Raw genomic sequence first — 9,656 nt, 5'->3', positions numbered from 1 at the left:
GGTACCCCAGTATAGTACACAACCAGTACAGTATAGGGTACCCCTAACCCAGTATAGTACACAACCAGTACAGTATAGGGTACCCCAGTATAGTACACAACCAGTACAGTATAGGGTACCCCTACCCCAGTATAGTACACAACCAGTACAGTATAGGTTACACGACCAGTACAGTATAGGGTACCCCAGTATAGTACACAACCAGTACAGTATAGGGTACCCCTAACCCAGTATAGTACACAACCAGTACAGTATAGGGTACCCCAGTATAGTACACAACCAGTACAGTATAGGGTAACCCAGTATAGTACACAACCAGTACAGTATAGGGTACCCCTAACCCAGTATAGTACACAACCAGTACAGTATAGGGTACCCCAGTATAGTACACAACCAGTACAGTATAGGGTACCCCAGCATAGTACACAACCAGTACAGTATAGTGTACCCCTAACCCAGTATAGTACACAACCAGTGCAGTATAGGGTAACCCGTGGTCTACTGGATAGGGCTTCGGGCTCTTAACCGAAGAGTTGCCGGTTTGATCCCAGTAGGAAAAGTTCCCAGTAGGATAAATGTAGGTGGTGGAAGTGGTTGATACTTGGCCTATAAACCTGATTGATATTTGCATAACCCAGTATAGTACGCGACCAGTACAATTTAGTGTAACTCTAACCCTAAATAGTTCACAACCAGTACAGTACATTGGTTTCAATGCACAGTCCACATGCACAGTGTGTGGACAATGTGTCAGGCTGTGTTTGTACATACATTATGTCTTGTTAATAATTTACACCTCCGTTAGCTTTAATGAGTAAACCTTTGATAATAACAAAAGATCTCTTCCCTTAGTCATAATGTAAACATGGCCCACACGTTGGCCACCACACCCTCTGTCACTGGACACAAAACAGCTAGCACCTGTTAGGTTGGAGTGCTGTTTCAGGGGAGATGTGAAGTGTTTTAGGCCAAACTGTTTATGGGTCTGCTCGAAACGGGTAAAACTGCTGCCTTTTAAGATATCTAACTGGGGAGTGAGGCAGCAAGTGCGGTTCGAAACTGAAAAAACTCATTTTGCTGCCTTCTAAGATATCTTAGATTTCCAAAATAACGGTCATTTTTGGAGGACGCATCGATGCACACTTCATGCTCCCTCCTACCCATAATCCTTTGCGGCAACGTCTGAAACAGCTGTGAAAAGTAAACAAAGATGGCGGATGACATCGATAATGGCTGCTGAATCTGTTTAACCCTTAGAACCCTAAGCTGTTTTTAGGGCATTTTCACTACCTTTATTCATAAGGATTTATTCTGGTCATTGTAAGTGCCACACACACATATTATATATTGTTTTTTTCAGCAGAGTCTAGGCTATCCAGATCTGCCATCATTTCATGTATTAGTACTAGCATTGTACTTAAAGAATTAAAATATAAAAATCATATTATAAAAATTTGTATATTTTGACCTGTATCTCACCACAGCAAGTTCATAGCTCTACATGCATTTCATGTGTGTGTAGGGCAGACTATCCTGAAACGGGCAATATAATTGCCATGTTGGAGGGATCTGTCGTGGAAATCATCCACTTCCCAAAACCTCCAATCCAACTAGCACTCTGATGTCAAAGACCCGAAGGAGAACACCAAGACGAGAGATGCTGGATACTGTTGGTCCTTTATTCACCGTATTGCAGTGATAATACAATCCAAACAGCGTCAGGACTGGACCGTCAGGCAATAGAGTGATGAGTGGCAGCTGCTACCCCGATGAGATCTGATCTGAATGTGCCTGAGCTCTCTCTTTTATGCTCTCAGGGGCCTGGGAGGCGTTCCTATCCCCAGGAACGTCACCAGGCCCCTTTTAGCCAATCAGAACGTTTTGGGACTTGAGATATTGGTGGAAACTCCTCCTCATATAAACATTAAAAAAATGTATGTTGCTAGGCAGAATACATGTGTTCAGGTTCTATGTGTAATCTGTTGCCAGGCAGGGTACGTTTCGATTTGGTTCTATGTGTCACTTCAACTTTGGTTTCACTTCCTCTCTCTGGAAGGTCCCTGCCTTTCCTCTCCTGCTAGCCCCTTCTATTTCTACCCTTCTGGTAAGCACCTTTCTCTCCCAGGCCCTGTCTTGTTTACTTCCACTCTGAGCCTTTGACAGTCCAGTCTCATGACTTCCAGTAAATGTACAATAACAGCTGCACAAACAATGTTCTCATAGTAAATGGAAGGTCTCCTTACACACACAAGTATTATTATTATTATGTCTAGATAAAATCACCACAGATACTCTGGGGCTGAGCAATTTACAGAAATATGTGGTGTGTAATTTACGGAAATAAATGCCATTTTTTATTTAGCAATGAAAAATGACCATTCTGCGCTCCATATCTGTGACACGAACCTACTCCTCTTCTTTCTCTCTCTCTAGCCCTACAGGACAAGCTGTCGGACCATTCTCACCCTCTCCTTCAAGCACAGTGACAGGCCAATCTTATTGCCCAATACTCCAATCAAATTATTGGAGAAACACTGTGGGCCATATCATGACAGTCAAAAGCCTATTTTCACTCGTCAAAAGCTTATTCAAATTTATTAGGATGTCCAGTCCACATTGGGGGGGGTTTCATTATCAAACGTCCAGCGCATGGCGCAACAAGGTGTTCCTAGGTTTTTTAATCAGTCATGGGTGTGTTTGGGGCGTACATCTGTCATTCCCTTTAACGGCAATGTCAAATAAATGCATTGGTATTTTGACATTCAACGGCGCATTTGAAGGAGGCTACTTGCGAGACGGTATGGAATAGTCATTCCACTAAACCATGCTTTACTACAGTGGTCCCCAAACTTTTTCTTCCGAGGGCCAGCTCACTATGCCTGGCTCTAAGAGAGGGCCAGAGACTCGGAGTATATCAGTAACCATAAATAGCTTAAAGCCAGAACAAAGGCAGTCTACCTTAGTTGAATATTCCATTACATTTAATCTATAGGCTATTGCAATTTAATACCATTGTTATCTGTGTTTATATTGCCATCATGCCATATCAGTGTAAAATGTAGCTCAAATGAAATAATACTAATAATAGCATTCTCAAAACTATAAGCAGGGAGTCCCAAAAGTATATTTTGAACTCTGAACTTTGCATACACAGCTCAAGTTGTGAACAAGCAATATCCTACAAATAATGTAAAGTTCTCAAACTATGAGTTTTATGAAGTGGTGGCAGAAACATCTGAAATGACCACCATTCTAACTTTCACTCACCTGATTTGACTTTCAACTTTGTGAACTCTGTATGAACGAGTGAATAAAAAATATAAATAATTATACCAGAAAGTTCCAGAATTATGACTTGAATAGAAGTTAGTTAGTTATTAACAATTAATTGATACATTTTTAGAATACTTTGAGCACTGATGCAGTCAGCAGAGGCATCTTACATTGTTTGCAGGTAGGCCTACTATACATTTCATTCCGTTTTCGATGGCAAACGCGAAACAGCGCCAAAACAACCACCAGTGGACAAAAAGAGTATTACATGTGTACTGTTAAGACCCGCCATAGAGAATGAATGGGGGAAATTGCGGAGGTTGTAGTTTGACGATGTCTTACTTCCGTGCGGGCCGGATCCTATATACCACGGACATGTTTTTTAAATTGCAGTAGCCTATGATGATAAATGTAATGGAATATTCAACTAAGGTAGACTGCTGTTGTTCATAGCACTAAGCTATTTATATTTGATATACTCCGAGTCTCTGGCCCTCTCATAGATCCAGGCATAGTGAGCTGGCCCTCGGAAGAAAAAGTTTGTGTACTACTGCATTAACTGAACAGTCGATGTGGAACTCCCCAACAAACAAATACAGCGCGTGCCAGCTGTTTAGGCTACTAGGCCCACCACCCGCTGATCACCGGTAAATTCCATTCACAAAAATGTGAATCAATGACGTAGCACTACCCACGCAACTAGGCCTACACAAAAGACCTCCAAAAGTCCGAATTATAGTAGTCTACTCACAATTCAGGTTCAAAATGGTTGGATTGAGCCCCCATATGTCATGACTACCTGGCTCACAGTAGCAATGACATAGGGGTTAAGTTAAATCCAAAATAATTTATTAAAACATTAACTTATACTATGAAAACATAATTTACATAAATAAGTGTATCAAGTCAGTAAATAAGAAGCAAGAGAAAGCTAATAAAAAGTGTAGTGCAGATCAGTAAAGTGTAGACTATGTGTGATGCAAAAAGACAAAAAGGATGGTGCTGCCGCCAGCATGGAGGCCAGAGCTAAGCCCAGCCGAGCAGACGCACTGCGCAGAGCAGAGCTGTGCATGGCAGAGAGCGAACAACTGGCAGGAGATGTCTTTAAACAGTCCCGCCAATCAGCTGCTGTCTAGACCAGATGGACTGAACATAGACAGCTCCCCCTTCAGATTGGGGGGTGAGAGACCGCCCAAACATATTATATCAAAGGTGGAGTGAGCACACCCAGCACGGCAAAGCTGTATATCCTGTCCACTGAAATATAGTTTCCATATATTACACACACACACACGCATAAAAACACAGTCATGTAGCCTACATACTGTACACACAAGTTGCTAGAGTAGGGGCTAGAGTAGGAGATGGAGACAAATTGACATGTATGATTTTTTTTTTGTGAAGATAATGTGCAGGACTGAGTGGCGGTCATATTTTGTACCGCTCATGCGCGGATCTACGGGGTGGCAAAGGGTGGCAACTGCCACCCCTGGGACACAGTCTTGCCACCCCTGTTGCCACCCCATTTATAAATCAGATCATATTTTTTTAAGTATATTTTATGTTCATACATGTTGAACTGTGAGAAGTTGTGAAACCCGCACCAAACTCCTCTCAAACAGAAATCGCCGATTTAGAATCCCCCGCCCCCTCACAATGGTTTCACCCATCACCATCAGCGCAGTGACCCCCGCGAAATTTCACCATTGGCAGCAGATTGCACAGTGCATGCAACTATGTGTCAACTATCTGTAGGCCTACAACGAAGTGGTAAGTTTGACCACCAAGTCGAAAAAGTCCATAATCAGACCCATAGTCAGTCCATAAATCAGTTAACCCGGCAACAACCTCACTGTTAGTCTACGCCATTTACATCCATTAAGACTTTGTCTCATCAATTTTTCGATGATGGTCAGGTCAGATAATAAGGGCATGCTCATGCGTAGCTTAACGTTTAAAGTCTATTTGTGTGTGTCGCTAGTTTATAACCTTTGATTGTAAATACTGCTGTCGATGTCAACCCATTAATACACGTGATAATTCAACACAGGTTCTCAAAATTGTCATGCATCCACTTTCCCAGCATCTATGACTATCCAAATTTGGTCGACATGTCAAATCAAACTAGAATATCTAATCGGTGTCAAGCTGGTGGCGGTTGCGTTTTTCTTTTTCCTTTCTTTTTATATGTGGTCAATCACTGGACTAAAGTCATCTTATAAGGGGTCTGGGGAACACTGTGTGGGCAGGTGACTTTCCAAGCCTATGGAGTTTTGAATAATATTCAAACAAAGGTTAATCGGAATGATAAATACCGCTATTAACCGGTTATCTAAAAATTGAAAATTACGCCACTCGGAACAATTGGTTTTGCTCCGCTTTCAGTTACGTCCTTCCAAAAACTGTGTTCGTTCCCGGTTTTCATTTTCATTCTTTGAACCGTTTCTAATCCCTGCTAAAGATATTTGGCCTTTAATTGTAGTGAGGGTTGAAGTAAAAACCTTCCAAAGAATTAAATAATTGAATTAGATACCCATACCCAGTACTTAGTTACTGTCCACCAGTGTGTGTGTTTGCATGTTCATTAGTGAGGTGGTAGATTAATAATTACATTCTTGTTATGTACATTTTAAATTGTTGTATTATAATAAATCCAAAAATAATGTTTTGACTAAGAAGGTACTTACTTGACTGAGTCTTTATTGAATCAGATGGAAATGTTTTGACAGTCATGGTTATCATTGCAACAATCCTGCATTAGAATCTTGTTTCAATACAGATACCTAAATGTACCGATGGCTTATTTTGTATGACTAAATTTGTCCATATTTACTCAAAACTCACTAGAAGACATCATTTGAGGGGTCATGTTTTAAAAATACCCCCAAATCATCAGAATCTTGTTTCAATCCATATAACCTAAATCTATTGATGGCTTATATCTTATTTTATAAATGTATCCATATTCCATCAAAACTAACTAGAAGAAGTCATTTGAGGGGTCATTTTTTTTTTTAAATTCTCTGGGGGAACATACCTCCAAACCCCCCTAGAATTGCTTTTTGACACTGTATAATTTAAGTACAGACTACATAGACTGTATAGTGATTACACAGAAAGAAATTCACATATTAAGACCCAGATCATCCAAAACGCCAGCTACATCTCCGATTTGCCTCCCACCTCATGTAATGTAATGTAGAGAACAAAACATATTCAATGAAATCCGTAGAATGTTTTTTTTTTAATAATGTCCATGGCCCCCCTCCTGGAACCTCATGCCACCCCAGGAAAAAAATCTCTAGATCCGCCCCTGGTACCGCTTTGCGGTACATCTTGTTTATACATGCTTTGTTGCTTTGTGTGGCAGGATTAATGGGTGGAGTCCCTTGTAATTGGTTAACCAATAGGCCCTATGCACGACATGCTCTTTAGGAAGCTCATTTGTTTCCGGTGGAGCGTTAGCTGTGTTGTAACGGCATCTTCTGGCACATTCTGCAGGAAGCTCATTTGTTTCCGGTGGAGCGTTAGCTGTGTTGTAACGGCATCTTCTGGCACATTCTGCAGGAAGCTCATTTGTTTCCGGTGGAGCGTTAGCTGTGTTGTAAACGGCATCTTCTGGCACATTCTGCGGAAGCTCATTTGTTTCGGTGGAGCGTTAGCTGTGTTGTAACGGCATCTTCTGGCACATTCTGGGGGAAGCTCATTTGTTTCCGGTGGAGCGTTAGCTGTGTTGTAACGGCATCTTCTGGCACATTCTGCGGAAGCTCATTTGTTTCCGGTGGAGCGTTAGCTGTGTTGTAACGGCATCTTCTGGCACATTCTGCGGGAAGCTCATTTGTTTCCGGTGGAGCGTTAGCTGTGTTGTAACGGCATCTTCTGTGATATTCTGCTCCTGCTCCATATCGTCATCACGGGTATGTTAATAAATCTACATTGCGGCGAGTTTACACAAATTTTATTTACTTTGATGAATTTATGCAGTCCATTACGTCGACTAATCGCCTCTGCCCTAGTTCCTTTACTTTGAGCCATGCTCTTCCTTTCTTGAAACACCTTTGGAAATAGAAGATTGAAGTAGTGGGTGTTTGGGAATGAACGTTAGCTCAGATGCTTTTTGAGACTTTGTGTGGTCTTAATGCAACATTTTACAAAGCACTGACAGGGCCACCAAGGACTGTGAGCGAAGCGTACACCAATCAGCCTGTAGATAAGTAAGTTGAGCGAAGGGTTGCCAGCAGAGGATAACAGAAATGTATTTACTACATTTTCTACAAGCATGCACACACACACGCATCGACATTCACACGCATAGACACACACACAATAAAATCTGAGGGTTTCAGTCATTAAATAGGTGAAAACAATACATTTAGCCATGTAGCTCCATAGGACTAGCCTAGAAATCTAGACGCGCCCCTAGCGGGCTAGTCTAGCAACTCTCCGTTGGCTTGTGAGCTCCAGAAATCGAAACTTAATCAGGCCAATGAAATCGTGTATAGAGTCGTTAGTGGGCTTAACATAATGATTGATGGCAGAGTTGCAACGGTTTGGCTTGAATTCCCTGCTACTTGAAAACAAATAAGATGGATGTTGCTGCTGGCTTAACAGTGTGACACGAAGTTAAGCTTTTATTAAGTTGGCAAACGTTTGAACTAGCCAACTAGCTCTGCTGGTGGGAAACGCATGGGACTCATAGCGCTGCCGCTGTCCTATTGCGTGCAGAGGGAATTTGAAAGACAACTGATTATCCCGGCACCAGGCAAGCCTGAAACTCCCCCTCCCTCGGTCTGAAGCTCTTTTCCTTTTCTTTGCATCTTCCGTCAAGGGTTTACGCTGCTTCTTCTCCGCTCTGCCATTATACACCGCTTGCAACAATCGCTAAGCGTTTAGCCCTCCCTCTGTGCTGTGGATGCAGGATGGAAACTGAAACTGCTTCGGTCGCCGGGTTTGATACACTGAACTTGCAAGCGGGATATTCTTCCTACAGGCAGTAGGGGCGGGCGAGAGAGTCTTCATTCGCCCTGTAATGAATAATTTAACCATATACCGACTTACGAAGATAAGTAATTAACACGAAAACGTTACCTGGTGTCCCTTTAATGTGGGTCTGGCTCGTCAGGCTACCATAGGACTCTATTTTGGTATTTTATTTTTGTATTTTGGACTCGCCCGTGATCGCCCTCTAGGTGAACAGATTCGGTATGTATGGAATTAATAGAGAGTGGGGAGGCTCTCCATAGACGGGCTCCGCTTTAACCACAACTTTAACTTTAATCACAGCTTGTGATGTCATCAATGAGACACATCATCTGCATAGCTATGATATGAAATCATTATTTTGGATGATTTGTCCAAGTGGCTAGCCTGGAAAATCCAGACCCTGATAATCTAGAAAGATTAAGGGTCTGGCAAAGAGCAATGTAATGGCCCAACTCGAGGGGCGGCAACAAGCACGCATTTAAAAATCTCACTGCACACAATTGGATAAAACTAGACCATGTTTAATCTGAATGATTTCGGACGCAATCGGATAACAATACGACCAATGTATACTGTCCACCAATGTTGCAGCGCTGTCTTCATCAGTTTAGCTGGTTCCCCGGAATGTTGGGGTAAAAGTAACGTGCATCATTGCTCTTTGCCAGAGTGTCTAGCAGAGGCAATTCCATTGTGCTCTCGCAAGAACTCTGGATTTCCAGGGTACCAAGTGGCAGCATATAGAGGGACTTGAAAGGTAAGCCCAAGCACCTTGCGGACTGGTCAGAGAGCAGAGAAGGCTTTTGCTGCCACTAAGACAGCCCTGGCAAATGCCATCATGCTGGCGCATCCTTCTTCAACAGCCTCCATCGCCATCACCTTGGACGCCTCAGACTACGCTGTCGGTGCTGTCTATGAGCAGTGGGTAGGCGGGGGCCTGGCAGCCGCTGGCTTTCTTTAGCCGTCAGTTGTGTCCCAGCGAGCGTAAGTACAGCACTTTCGACCGGGAGCTGCTTGGTCTCTACCTCGCCATCAGACATTTTCGTTCCCTACTGGAAGGTCGACACTTCACTGCTTTTGTGGACCACAAGCCACTGACTTTTGCCATGGCCAAGGTGGCTGAGCCGTGGTCCGCCTGCCAGCAACGTCATCTGTCCTACATTTCAGAGTTCACTACGGACTTGCAACATGTTGCTGGTAAGAACAACCACGTGGCGGACTGCCTGTCACGGGCTGTGGCGGGGGCAGTTCATCTTGGCTTTGATTACAACCATCAACAGATCAGACCACGGACCCGGACGTGCAACTCCTGAGGACCTCAACTACAGGGCTGCAGATCGACGTGGTTTTTGGAGATGCTGGCACCACGCTCCTGTGTGACGTCTCCACAGGCAGTCCTCGGC

This window comes from Alosa alosa, chromosome 5 (assembly GCF_017589495.1).
Source record: "Alosa alosa isolate M-15738 ecotype Scorff River chromosome 5, AALO_Geno_1.1, whole genome shotgun sequence".
NCBI lineage: Eukaryota > Metazoa > Chordata > Actinopteri > Clupeiformes > Clupeidae > Alosa > Alosa alosa.
Note: the sequence above shows the minus strand (reverse complement) of the source record.